The sequence below is a fragment of the Canis lupus genome, chromosome 18 (genome assembly GCF_011100685.1).
Source record: "Canis lupus familiaris isolate Mischka breed German Shepherd chromosome 18, alternate assembly UU_Cfam_GSD_1.0, whole genome shotgun sequence".
In the NCBI taxonomy this organism is placed as follows: Eukaryota; Metazoa; Chordata; class Mammalia; order Carnivora; family Canidae; genus Canis; species Canis lupus.
The window spans coordinates 12,851,233-12,866,133 of record NC_049239.1 but is presented as its reverse complement, the minus strand read 5'-3'; the positions used below and the strand labels follow the sequence as shown (position 1 = coordinate 12,866,133).

General features: G+C 43.7%; 1 long non-coding RNA gene across 1 annotated transcript; it reads left to right on the top strand.

The window, feature by feature from the left end:
- The first annotated feature begins 14,182 nt into the window (after nucleotides 1-14,182).
- On the top strand, nucleotides 14,183-14,901 carry LOC111090889. Its single transcript, XR_005373150.1, has 2 exons — nucleotides 14,183-14,475; nucleotides 14,650-14,901. It is a non-coding gene; the product is annotated as an uncharacterized LOC111090889 (long non-coding RNA).

The window sequence follows — 14,901 nt, the reverse complement described above, 5'->3', positions numbered from 1 at the left end:
ATGGAGTCAAAGCTGGGGTTGTGGCAAAAGTGCCCTGCGTGTGGGGAGCCCCGCCAGTTGCCAGTCCAGTCGGGAATCTGCCTGTTTTTAGTCCCCCGCCCCGGGGGAGGGGAGAAGGGTTTAAGTGGCTAGTTGGTCGGCGTTTAACTTCACTGCAATGAAGTAGGGCCCAGGGAAAGTTTAATCATTAGACCGCAGAGTAAAGCTGCTTTATGGGTTTCTAAACCTTCTCTGTGCGGCGGGAGGCAGGAGCCTCAGGTCTTGGTGATACATTAATTATTCACTAAATCAGCACTTGCCCTGTTGCAGCCCCAGGAGAGGTTTGCCTCCAAGCAACAATGTCCAGGCTCCCAGGTGCTGGCTGGAGGGGCCCCGACCACACAGAGAAAGCAGGTGCCGTCGTGAGCCTTTAACATCGCAACGGAGGGTCTGCAGAGCTTAATTAAAAAAAATATTCGGAGGCAGTTGCTTCTCCCCCCTTGTTGAGCTCTTTTTTTTTTTTTTTTTTTCCTTGTTGAGCTCTTAATACCCTGGGCCAAAGTTGCTTATTAGTTTTTCATCCGTACACATGGCAAGCGTCGTTCAGTTCTGCCTCTTGCAGGAGCCTGGCTTCTGCTTTGACCTCGGCTGAGCCCTCCCTCCCTCCCTCCCTGCTACTCAGCAGTGATTTTTGTCCCTGGGCAGTGTCTTCTCGTAGATTGTAAGGAGTTAACCCTTCAGCACCGTTCTAAAGCCCAGGGCTCTGACCACCTCACTCTCGGGCAAACAACGTTACCGAGAAAGTTAGGAGGCTTGTCGAGGGTTTCCTAACACGTATGTGCAGGGGATAATGTGTATCATACACATGCACGGTCCAACCATTCCATCTGAGTTTGTCTGTCTCCATTCCCCATCCCGGAATGTACTTCTGTTCTGGAAGTGTGTGCCCTCCTCTGCCCTCTTAAGGGCACTGCTCTCACATGTAAACTGCTCGATTTATGCATCTTAAGGGAAAAAAAAAAAAACAAACACAAAACCTGTCTCTATTCTCTACACTTCTTTCCTCCTCTTGACTTCTTAACCCATGTGCTTGAATGGCTAGTCTGCTCTTCTGTTTCCTCTTGGTTGCTCATTCCATCGTAATAGGACCTCCATCTCCACCTGTGGTCCCAGTGAGGACCACGGACCCTCTAACCGCCAAGCACAGTGGTCTTTTCCCTACTGGTCTCTTTGTGGCTTATCTCACATGATCACTCCCTTCTTGAGACTTTTTTTCCTTGACTTCCAGGACACAATTCCAAAATTTTCCCATAGGACTTTGACTCCCCCCTCTCCCACTTCTCTTTCCCTTAAACATAGATGCTCCGAAAGGAGCTTCTTTTCCCTCTAAACAGTCTCATTCATGCCCCACCTCCCCACACCTTAGCCTTGGTACTTCCTACATCTGTAACTCTAGCTCATACCTTGCGTGCAGTTTACGTCCAATTTCTAACAGCCTATTGAGTAGCTCCACTTTGATGGCCCATAAGTACCTGCCTTGCAAAACTGAACTTGTCTTCCCACCCATCCTCTCTAGAACAAAAAATGTGTGCTATTTCTAATGTCTGTTATTGGCACTGTGCTCCACCTCTGCGCTCAGGGTGAGCCTGGGAACAGGACTAGCTATAGGATTTGTAGGGCCCAGTGCACGATGAAAATGAGCATGTGGGCCCTTTGTTTAAAAATTAATGGTTTCAAGATGTTGACAGAGCATTAAGCCAAGCCCCAGACCCTAAAGATTCCCACGTCTTTAAACCCAGCCCGGCCTAAGACTCATGTTGGACATTCCCCTCTCCTCACCTTTCCCTAGCACGAGGTTCCTGTCCTTTCTATTTTGCTGGCAGCTAGCCACCATATTCCATTGCTCTAACATCATCACCCTGCCCAACATCATCTGTCCTCACGTCGGGTCTGAACCCCTGCCGGAGCCCCTCTGGCTGCCGTGTCTATTCCAAAGTCTCCCCTTCTTGTCCAATCCTCCCTGACATCACCAGAAGGACTTCTGAGGCACATTTTGATTACATCATTCTCTTGTTCGGAAGCCTTCAATAGCTTCCCTCTGCCCATTATGAGCTGCTTAAAGTTGCCTGTTCAGGACATACTTTATACTTTGGCTCTCTGCTCCATGGACCCTCGGTGACCTCATCAGCTTGGTGAACTAGACCATGCGTCTTAAAAGCCTCTGCTTACAGAGTTCCTCTCTTCCCTCTCTCCACTCCCAACTCCGTCCACCAGCACCTTATAAAAGTCTGTTCCGGCGTAAATGACCTAATGCTGTAACTATTTGTTTATACTCTTATCTCCAATAGACAGGGAGATGAGGCCAGCTGTTGTGCAACATTGATTCGTGCATAAACACCGCCTAATGTGACAGGGGGCACATCGTAGGTGCTCAATAAAGGTTTCTTGAATGCAAGTAAATGAAGACTAGTCTCCATGTTCACAAGACATCTTTAAATCTTAAATGTTCACTTTCTACCTCGCATGCATTTAGAGTCAAGTAGAACGAGAACTATCACCAAACTGGAGTTCATTTTAGGAATACTTCCACATTTCACTCAGGCACAAATTCTTCCTCTCTGTTCTATTTCCTACAGCTTCCTCTGGTTTCTGAAGAGGTTACAAATTTAGAAGGAATGAATCACTTTTGTTAGTGGAGCTCCTTGAGGCTTTCCTCCCGCTGACACGACCCTTACCCTTCTTTTCCATTCCACACGTGTACTCACCTGGCGCTACCTGCTGCATCATAAGGCAGTCTTTACTGGAAAGTTCTGCAGCATTCTGAATGGCAGATGGGACTGCAAATTGTTGGCTCCTTTGACTCAGAATATGTAAGAATTGTTTCTCTGAGGCATTATTTGAAGGAAAAAAAAAGAACTGCTTTCAAGGTCACCTTCATAGTCTTAGAATGCCACTTATGTGTCTCATTTCAAATCCTGGAATGACGTGAAACCAGGATGTCACGTTCTAGACTTTGACCTTTTGGTTCTAAAACCTGGCTGTTGACGTAACATTGTTCCCATGAAAAATACTAGATTTGTGCTGTTTTGAAAATTAGATTTAAGTGTGCTTTGTGAGTTTCAGAAGGGAGCTAAGAAAAAGTTCAATGACCAGGAAAATTCAGAACAAATGTCACATAGCACTGTCTACATCCCTTTTAGAATGTGTGGGACAGGAATTTGTAATTTTGTGTTAAATGCCCTTGTCCTTAGGAGCTCTTTGAGGGCAGGTGCCCGTGTTTTATCGGAATTTGTATTCCCATCCGGTAGCAGTTTTTGGTGTACCAAATACACTCAAAATCTGCTTGCTGGATAAATAACAAAAATCGAATAACCTTTCCTTATGACCATTAATGGAGCACATAAGGGTGCTGTCACCTTCTAGAAGATGGAAGGCCTGAATCAAGCAGTGCATCGTGGCATTTTGTCTTGGACCATACAATAGAAACTGCTATTTGGGCTTGTCGTAATATCCCCTTGTCTGGTAACAGCAGCCAGAGGTTTTTGAAGGACTTAATCCTCTGACATTGTCAGCCCACATAATCTGGATGGGGCCAATCCCACCATGGGCTCCAGTATTTGGTTCAGGATGGGTATACAACGCATATTTCCAATTAAGTGATTGCTGGGATTTTTCTGGGAGACAAAATCTCTTTCCCCCTGGACATGGAGTTATCTGGATGGAACTAGGGGAAGCCCCTTGAGACCAGGGCTAACCACAGAGGAAGGCAGCCCCTTAAGGACCATCTTAGAATACCCTGATCCAGCTATGCCTGAAGCCAGAAGACATTACACAAGCCAAGACATTTTCCTGGATATGTAGCACAAGAGAGTTAAAACCTTTGTTGTTTATAGCCTGAGATCCGGGAGGTTTTTGTTTGAAACTGCAGCATGGCCTCGTTTACCGTGATTCAAGCAGGTCTTTATCATTAGTGTCTTAAGAACAGTCATCTGTTTATTCTTAAAACGCCAATGGAAAGGTCACAAATGAGTACCGAGGTCTGTGTTTGAATGTTTTAAGATAGTCACAAAAATAGGTATAAGAAAGTCACATCCATGCTCTTTATAGGCTTTCTGCAAGGCTGCATATCCACCAAATTTCACCTCCCACAAAGGTGGCAAGAGGATACTTTAGATCCCACTGGAGGTAGGGTAACACTTTGTACCCGCCTATGCCCGTGAATTCCAAGCCTCTTTAAAAATTTCTTATCTATATTTAACAGGAATGCCATAGAAACAGTCTAAATGGGACACCTTTTCGGCTCACTGTTTATTCTTTGTTTATGGATTTTAGCATCTGGTTGCTAACCTGGCCTTTTAAAAATGAGTAGGGAGAGAGATTAATGGTTGAGGTAAGGCTAAAGAACCTTAGCAAAACTCTTAAGTTTTTTAGAAAACTTAATTAGATTCATAGCAGGATTAACCTAAATGTAGTCCATTAAACATATTAAGACTTGATTATTAGTCATGAACTAGTTTCACTTTTCTGGCATATCCCATCTTTACCTTCGTCCGCGAGTGCCCTACCGAAAGAAGGGGCAGGGCGGGGGGGCAGTAAGAATGGAAAAAACACGAATACTTGCCAGTTCACATATAATAGTTTAAGGCCTTTAGAAGTAAGGGTTTTTGTTTCTCTGGCCAGCTTTTGTCAACTTTGATTCATTCACAAACATCTGTATGACTGGAAGTTTAAGAAATTATTGCAACTACTTACTTTAGAAATATTTTAAAAGTTTTTGTTTTAATATGAGCCTTGTGCTTGGACAGAATTCATTGGCATCGAAAATTTGAGGCCTGCTTTTTGTTTTAAAACTGTTGCTTGAAAATCACGAACATCCGATTGAGTAAGCAGCTAGCTAACACTCTGAAAGTTTAGAAAAACTTTTAAACTCAGTTCACCTCTTATAACAATCTACCTAGCATTGTATTTGAAAGATTTTGAAAATTTTATTTTGGTGGATGGTGTCACTTCCCTTGGCTTTGTAAGGATGCTGAAATTCAGTAATAGCCAGAGGCGGAGAAAAGGACTTTCTGTGTTCCAATATTTTAACTTTTTAACTCTTCCTTTACTCTTTGTAAATCCAGATTCTGTCTTTCTCCATTTGAAATGTCAAGTTCAGTTCCCAGTGAGCCCCTAAAGTCCTCCTCACATTTCCCCAAGAGATTCCAGTCCCATGTTCTGGCACATGGTAGGTCCTTAGGAAATGCTTATTGAATGAAAAAGCATTTATTGCGGTGCCTGGATGGCTCATTTGGTTAAGAGTCAGGCTCTTGGGATGCCTGGGTGGCCCAGTGGTTGGCTCAGGTCATGATCAGGTCATGATCCCGGGGTCCTGGGACTGAGTCCTGCATCAGGCTCCCCACAGGTAGCCTGCTTCTCCCTCTACCTGTGTCTCTGCCTCTCTCTGTGTGTTTCTCATGAATAAATAAATAAAATCCTAAAAAAAAAAAAAAAAAAAGAGAGACTCTTGATTTTGGTTCAGGTCATGAGCTCAGGGTTATGAGACGGAGCCCATGTCCGGCTTGGTGCTAGGCAGGGAGCTTTCTTAAGATTCTCTCTCTCTGCCTCTGCCCTTCCACCCTCTGGCTCTCACCCGCCTGCTTGCTCTCTCTCTCTCTCTCTAAAATAAAAAAAGGACAAAGCATTTATTTAACCTCTATTTTGAGTACAGTAAGGTTCTGGCCATATCTTTGTACCAGAGGCTTAAAGTGATAGCCTCAACTCCTGTCTTGCTGCAAACCTAGCTCATAGTTCTGGGTTATTAATTATTACCTAGGGTGATCCAGGAAACTAGGTTTAATTAGCAAGTTAAACGCTCCACTACCACTTATGGCTTATACTCGAGTGGATCCTAATTCCCAGTCCAGGACTTTTGTCCCAGTCCAGGACTTTTGCCCCAGGAAGACACAGCCTTTGATCTGAATACCTTTCACAAGTGATGGAAATGCTAGTAAAAGGGCACCTCGTCTCTCATAGCCAGTCTGGCATCCTCATCCCCAACTACAATGCGAGGGGTCTTCTAGAAGAATTAACTCTACAGTTGCAGTTCTTCTAGGAGAATATAAATCTGTTCCTTCTGGAAAAAGCGTTTATTTTATCAAGGCCGTCACGCCTGTTGCTGCCACGGCTGGTAATCAGATTTGGGAAGGCCGGCCCACCCAGAGCCAGGTGGTTGCATTTTTATCACATCACCAACAAGTCATCACTAGGCTTCACTTCAGGAGTAGGTGCTATTTCACATATTGGGCCATTTGCCAGACAAGTCGTAGGATGTGTTTGCCTTTTTCCAAGATGGCTAATGGAATGTTGCTATTAACCTAACTAAATGAGGTCTCGGTGATCCTATCTGGAAAGCATGGAATATGGAGCTGAGGATTCAGTCATCTGCCCAGTGCTTTTTTTTTTTTTTTTTTTTTTTTTTTTAATCTAAAGAGTTATTGATTTATTTATTCCTGAAACACACATATATAGAGAGAGAGAAAGAGAGAGAGAAGCAGAGACAGAAGCAGGCTCCCTGCAGGGAGCCCATGCAGGACTCCATCCCAGGACCCAGGATCACAACCTGAGCCAAAGGCCAGACGTTCAACCACTGAGCCATCCAGGTACACCTGCCCAGGACTTTTTAATCCAAGTGCTGATCATCACCACTAGTTGGTGGACTTTGACAGCTCCACATATCTACCTAATTAGTACCTTAAGCCTTAGCAGCAACCTCTCTCTCTAACTTTTTAGTGTTTTCTAGGTGCCAATCACTGCTATGTACTAGTGATAGGTCTTTTACACTGAGAGAAGGCCAGGGTTGTCTCTACATGTATATACTATTGATAAGAAGATCAACAGGGGTTAAAAATGGAGGAAGAGCATTACAATGTTCTATTTCTATAAACATATATACACATACATACAGGAATAGACAAGGATATGGTCCTAGAAAGAGGCATAGCAAACAGATGATGGTGGTACTTTCAGGGAAGGGACTGGGACTATGTTTGGGATGAGGTTAAGGGATGTTTCAACTATTTTTTTTTTTAATGACCATATACTGGTATAATTAACAGCAAAAAATTGTAACCCACAGGAGTTTTTTTTTTTTTTTTTTAGGTAGAAGTGTATGTTATATTTTGAGTAAAGCATATGATACGTGTTGACTAAGTCTGGGTTTTTATCTTAAAATACAAATTCAGAGAGCCAGGAAATTAATATTCATTATTTCTAGTCACTAATGAATTTACTGAAAATGACGGGACAGGACTCCTCAATGTCATCTGTGAGACAAATACAAAGACCAGGTACAGGCTCTACAGGCTCTTTGAAATCTGCCCCTATGAAATTACGCTCACCTCTGCATTCTCAGCTATCAGTCTCCACTCCCAAACTCTACTCACTGTTCTCAAACCCTAAACCTTGGTGTTTGGCTTATCCAGTTCCTTCTGCCTAAAATGCCTGCTCACTCTTCTCTACCAAGACACCCTCTCCTCTGATGGTACTTCACACGCAGAATCTTCTCGATTCCACTGCCCAGGCATAATATTGGGCATACACCTATTAGAAAAGATCTTTCTAGATTGTTCTAAACCAGCTGTGCTACACACCTCATCTCTTGCACTCACTGCTATATCCCTAACACCAGCACAGAATACATCCTTGGTATATAATGAATGTCCACCAAACAGATTGTTAGCGTAGGAGTGTATTTTCTGTGTTTGCTCAATCTCAAGTGCTTTGAGAGCATCCTAATTTCCCCAGCACTGAGCACAGGGCTCATCAGATATTTGTTGAATGTGTTCATTCAATAAATGCCTGGAACTATGCCCATTGTGCTTTCTGGGGAGAAATAATTCACAGGTAATTCTTCAGCCAGAATGAGTCATACCCAATATACATTAGTACTGTGTATATATAGCACATTTTATTTTATTCCGTGGGAAATACAAGTGAGGAGTTTTCTGTGAAGTATTAATGAGAATACATAATGTTAACTCAGCATAAACTTGCTCAGCCACTGCTCTATCCCATGCTGTGGGAGTGTGAATCCACACGAGGAGTACCAAGAAGCAACCACACTTTCACCGTTGTGTGAGAAGCTGCAGGGTGGTGAGGATATAATGGTAAGTCAATGTCCTTAAGTCTTATGGTGTCATCTGTAAGGAGATTCCCAAGGGCAGCAACATAACTAATTGCCAGGAAAGTAAAAGTGTGCCTTTCTGGAGGGCAATCTGAAATATTAAAATTTAAATTATACATAACTGACTCTGGAAAAATATGCCAAATTAGGCAGATAAAGAAGTGTATGCTGTTGTTTTTAAACAAGAGAAAAAACCACCCAACCAAGGAGGTTTTTGTTTTCCTACCTAAAGAACTAACAGTTACTAGGTCAAGTGAATTTTGCTGAAGACACATATATTGTAACATGGAAAATGGCTGGTCCTTTATTGATGATCCCTTAGGGAAAGTAATTATGCTAGACCCCTGTAATGGAATACTAGACGGGGGCCTAAAAAGATGGAGGCCAATTTTTAGGATATAGCTGGGGGAAAGTAGGCTCCAGTTATGGGGAAATAATGTAATATATGTATTACATTTATACATATTTCTTAAAGGATTAAAAAGGGAGACCACCCAAGAATTGCCTATATACAACCCAAAATATTAAATGATGGTTTTCCCTTATTTGAGGATTTTTTTCCACAATGAACATGTATAGCCATTGTTCTAAAAAGTATTTCAGGGATGCCTGGGTGGCTTAGTGGTTGAGCATCTGCCTTTGGTTCAGGTTGTGATCCCAGGGTTCTGGGATCAAGTCCTCCCTGTATGGAGCCTGCTTCTCCCTCTGCCTGTGTCTCTGCCTCTCTGTCTGTGTATCTCAAGAATAAATAAAATCTTTAAAAATAAAGATTATTTCAAAATTAAGATAGTTTCCTGTGATTGCATGCTCAAATGTGACCTTTTATGTTCAAAAGTGACGTTCACTTTAATAAACTCTAGGTTGGGAGTCATGCAGTCTTCACATCCTCGAGCAAAGAATGTTTTCTGTCCAGTCAAAAATGGAAGAAAACAAATCAAGCTTCCTGATGTACTTTAAAATATGCAGGCATTTCACAGAAACTTGAGTTTTAGTAGAGTAGGAACTGTTACGGTCTATTTGGGTTTGAATGCAATGTAGAGTAGCCATGATTAATTTTTCTTAACCACTTCCTTTGCTTTTATGTTCCAGTCAAAATATAGTCAACTGTGTTCACAGTTGAAAGTTGATTTTTTTCCTTACAAAGAAAGGTGTTTATAAATATTTAAATCTTTCATGTTGTCTATATATTAGAGTTACCTCCTCCCCAAAGTTGATGGAAGCAAAAAATGGAGTTTAAGGAGAAATTTTAGTATACACATCTCTAGAGATCTGCTGAATGGAATGGATGGTGGTAGTCTGAGGAGTCGAACAGAGCAGAGATTTTTAAAAGAAAATTGCAACTTGAAACATATCCTATCTAAACAGATGAACTTTTTTGCATTGGTTTGTAAGAAAGTTTAGACCTCTTTCCAAATGAAGGCAATTGTTCTTTTAATCCTGAATATTTGATCTTTTCCGTTAGTATTTTGCTTCCCTAGATGAATCATAACGCAGTATGGCTAGCACAAAGCTAAACCTGAATGTCATAAAGATCCCCAAGTGTTTATCTTTAGATATGGGATGTTTATACAGCCTTTCCAAGCTTTGAGCTTCTTCCCATGGTACGAATCTCTGCAATCCTCAAACACTAGTTTGCCTGTTAGATTTTCAGGCTCCATTTAACTTCCATTCCTACTCCTTTCTAGAAAGTTCACAGTATAGTGATGCTTTTAATAAGCTCAGTCGAGAATCAAGAAGAAAAACCAACTTGGATTAATGTAAATATTCATTTTAACAGAGCTAATAATCTAAATAGCAGTTTGGTTATTACAGAGCCCTAGAAAATGGTTTCATATCCTATAAGAACCACTGCACCCAACCAAGGAGGTTTTTGTTTTCCTACCTAAAGAACTAACAGTTACTAGGTCAAGTGAATTTTGCTGAAGACACATATATTGTAACAAGTTTTATATATAATAGAACTTAATATTTTAAATTTGGTCTACCTTGTTATTTGTTACATTGTTGCTTTGTTTTTAAGAACTACATGGAAAGGGGTGCCTGGGTGACTCAGTCTGTTAAGTGTCTGCTTTTGGCTCGAGTCATGATCTCAATCAAGGCTCTGGGATTGAGCCTTGTGTGGGGCTCCTTGCTCAATGGGGAGTTTGCTTCTGCCTCTGCCCCTCCCCTCCTGCTCCCTCTCAAAATCTAAACAAAATAAAACAAAATCTCTCAAAAATAAAACAAAACACTACATGGAAAGCTTTGAGGACTGAAAATAATTCTGTTGATTGTTTGATGACAATTATATGCTCACTTAGTTGGCTATTCTTAAAAGACATAGTAGGGGCATCTGGGCAGCTCAGTGGTTGAGCATCTGCCTTTGGCTCAGGTCGTGATCCCGGGGTCCTGGGATCAAGTCCCGCATCGGGCTCCCTGCCTGGAGCCTGCTTCTCCCTCTGCCTGTGTCTCTGCCTCTCTCTCTGTGTCTCTCATGAATAAGTAAATAAAATCTTTAAAAAAAAAGACATAGTCCTACAAGAGTCTACCTGTTTGTTCACTAATATTAAGGATGGAGTAGGTCTATTCGGTAAGCCATTTGGCCTTTGTTTTCTGTCAAGCAGAATTCCTTTCTGTGAAATCGTTTCTAAGACCATTTATATAAAAAATAGGTTGGTCGATTTTAAGAACATGTTTTCCTGTATTTGATGGTTATTTTAATAGAACCTAAGATCAGTTAAAAGAGCAAATGGTCTTGAAAGAGAGGGTCCAATAGAATAAGCATTGTCCTAAGATGGGTTTTCTATCACCCCCGCTTTGGCATTTCTGCCCACTAGGCGTGTGGCCCCTGGCTAAGGTCACCTCAGTGCTCTTCTGAAAATGAGGGGAGAGGGTGAGGGAATTCTTTAAATCTCCTGCAGGTTGGATTTCTTAAACCTCTTTCCTGAAGGAGGGGCAAATGGGGGAGATGATCATGTGCAAAAAGCTCCAGAGAAATGCCTGAAGCCAGTGTCTCTAAGGGTTTGCCCGGTTCTATCTAGTACTTTCCATTTTATATCTTTTCTCATTAGAGGAACTATCGTCTACCAATAGATTTTAATTTTTTTTTTTTTTTTTTACTATGAATGCTTTGTGGGCTATTTCAAAGTCGTCCCTGCAAGCAAGTACCAGTACTAAAGATTAGATTAGATTTTAATTCTCGGTGCCAGGTAGGGAGGGCCAGAGGGCTTTGAATGTAGTAAACTTCATTATCACCTGGAGAATGTAAGATAAGATTAAGCCAGCCCCCTATTTCCTAGACCTTAGTGTTTGTCAAAGAACCATGGTTGTGCATGGGAATGAGGTCGGGCATGGCTATGAATCAAACACAACCTTTAAGAAAACCACATAATTCATATGAACATGAAGAAAATACTGTACTCAAAAATCCTGTACATGCTGATTAATATGTTTAATTTAGATTGTGGTAAGTTTGCTTTGCCTAACCAAGTTTGTTCAGTCAGCAGGCTGGGTCTGAGGCAGGTTGGTCTAGCACAAGCAGCCTTCTAGAATGATCCAAAGCATTTAATGAGTAAAGCTAAAGATCATATGTACTTTTGGGATGCCTGGGTGGCTCAGTGGTTGAGCGTCTGCCTGTGGCTCAGGGCGTGGTCCCGGGTGTGGGGATCGAGTCCCACGTTGGGCTCCCTGCATGGAGCCTGCTTCTCCCTGGGCCTGTGTCTCTGCCTCTGTGTGTGTGTGTCTTCCATGAATAAATAAATAAAATCTTTTTAAAAAATCGTATGTATTTTGAAGCTACTGCCCAGAAGAGAAAAGCTAGATGCTGATGGATGAGCAGGTTAGAAGTCATGCTTGGTCTGCTTTACATTGGAAGGAGAGAGGGGGGGAAATGATCTCTGTCTCTCAAGGGTTTGAGAGCAGGAAACATGAGAGAACAAACGGGACTGTCTTCTAGTGAAGTATAAGCAGGCATCTCTGTTCCTAAAGCCTTAAAGCTTATAGCGGGAAAAGCCTGTGAAAACTTTAGTCACCAAAGTTTGTCACTTTCCTGAAGCAAGAGAATCAGGGCTGACAAAGCTTTTAGTCAGAAGCATAAAGTGAATGAAAAACATTTCTCCTTGGGCTTGTTTGGGGCAGGGGGGGGGGGGATTGTTGACAAAGGAAGACAAGAAGGGGTATGTATGTGTGGGGGTTTGCACACAGGAGGGATTGACTAAGGTAGTTTGCTGAGTGGCTGAGGATTACCGAGGAACCCAAAACTTATAGCTGCATTTACATAAAATTTGCTTAAATCTTATATATAAATATATAAACCTTTGTATTTATCTATACAAATGTACTCCTTAAGGTTTTTTGCATAGCCACTTCATGCAATCGCTTTTCTTCTTTTTAAAAAATATTTCTTATTTATTCATGAGGGACACAGAGAGAGAGAGAGAGAGAAAGGCAGAGACCTAAGCAGGCCCCCGCAGGGAACCTGATGGGGACTCCATCCCAGGACCTGGGATCACACCCTGAGCCAAAGGCAGCCGCTCAACCACTGAGCCCCCCAGGGGGCCCACAATTGCTTTTTCTACACAAAGCCTAATTAACTGCAAAGCAAGGCTCTCCCTCACTGTGGCTCAGTGAGCTCTGCCTGGGGGGTGTAGCCCTGGCCTGTCTGTGAGACCATGACCTTCCTCTGGGAGTGGCTCACTCTAATTTATGGCCCCGTGGCTTGGAAAATATCAACAGTCATGTAAACCAACATCCGTGGCAGAGGAAAAGAGAGAGGGACCAAGTGCCAAGGGAAGAAGGGGATCTGAGAGGCAAGAGCCAAGAGCCTGATTGGGGGCGGGGGGGGGGTAGTTTTGACAGCGGAGAAGTTTCCAGAGAAAGGATTTTCAGTGCTATAGGGTGTCAGTTACGGAGAGCGGGGAGGGACGGGAAAGAAGGATTTCTTTTGTCCTATGGATTTGATTCCCAGTTGACAGGGTTTCCTCTAAATATGGACTTAAAGACTTGCATTGTTCTCAACTACATTTTTAGAGAGGCCAACCCATATGGTGAGCTGGTTTCGTGTTACAGTGCAAAGATTTGTCATTCTGGGATCGTGCCAGGACTGTCTGAGCTGCGACAATGTGGAGTCAATGTATGGAACGAAGGTGTCAGGGAAGACTTGTAGAATGTTCTGCACCCTGGGAACCCCTGGGTGGCTCAGCAGTTTAGCTCCTGCCTTCGGCCCAGGGTGTGATCCTGGAATCCCGGGATCGAGTCCCGCGTCTGGCTCCCTGCATGGAGCCTGCTTCTCTCTCTCTCTCTCTCTCTCTCTCTCTCTCTCTCTCTCTCTCTCTGTCTATCATGAATAAATAAAATCTTTAAAACAAATGGTTTTTTTTTTTTTTTTAAAAAGCATGCTCTGCACCCTGAGTTCTATAAAGGAATAGACATGTGGCTGAACACGTGTTCTACATCCTCACCTACTCTCTGGTTAGGTAAGGCTCATCAGCATCTGGCGACCTAAGAGAAGACTCCAGAGAAAGTGTTTTCAGCTGAGCCAGGGAGAGGAGCCTTCAGGTGGAGGGAGGTTCTTTTTAAGGAAAAGTCCAGTTTGGTGGAGAGACAGCAATGGGGCTTCCCAGGAAGGCAGCACTGCAGGAGGGGAGTGCACCTGCCACCCGCGCGGTGATTGCTAGGAAGCGGGTCTCTAAGGACTTCCGGAATCTCTTACACACCTTACAGCCCTCTCACCTGGGCGGCCCCTAGCGCCAGACTAGGTGTAGTTATTAGCATTTCACAGCGGCAGGAAACACCTAGGGCTGGGAATTCAGAGGCTGTAAATCACGTGAGGTCATGTAGGGGACAAGCCCGGATTTGCACTTAGCACCTGACCCTTGGTCTGCTGTCCCCATGACGCGGGACAGAGAGAGGACTGTCCTGGCAGTCTGGATGCCACCTCAGAGATACTGAGGGGGATGTTGGCTCAGCGGTTTTACCAGACACCAAGGTCACAGTGACATCACCGGAGAGGTTTGCTTTGTGACCCCATACAGGTTCGAGCTGGCAAGTAGTCCCGGGGAGCCAAGCGTAGACGGCCTTGATGCCCAGCGTCATCGCGCCCCCTCGAAGCCCAGGATGCTGGTTTACGTGGCAGCATTCAGTCTGGCCTCTTGGTTTAGGGAGTGGAAAAAGCTAACAAGAGGCTGCCTGGGACCGGGGACAGCAGCCTGGGGGTGGTCACGCCCCCAGATCCTTTGCAGAGTGGTCACAGCTCGCGCATTCCTTAACAGTGACCGTAGGTCCTATGAAGTGGCCTTCCTACACACTCTCTTCGGGTGCCCAGCTGTCACCTGCTCTCCTCACCTGTGGCCAAGGTGAGGACCCCCTGTCTCATGCTGCCCTACCCCTTACAAGCTCTCCTGCACCCTCACCACATCCTTGTCAACCATCCCCTTATTACACGGTTCCAGCTTGTACCCTCTGCGTCCTGTGGGGACCCTGACTGGTAGTCGAGTAGGGATCTAGGTTTCTTTTGCCTTGTTTCACAGGATTACTCTCCTCTACGTGGTGATACCTGACCTGCCACATCCTGGCCCACTTGAAGGGGAAAAAGACAAACGGGGAGTGTATTAGAGCTCTCTTGCTGCTACAACCAATTACTATAGACACAGTAGGTTAAAAGGACACATCTTACAGTTCTGTAGGTTAGAGGTCCCACGCGGGTCTCACTCGGCCAAAATCAAGGTGTTGCACAGCTGTGCTCTTTTCTGGAAGCAGTAAAAAAGAATCCCTTTCCTTGC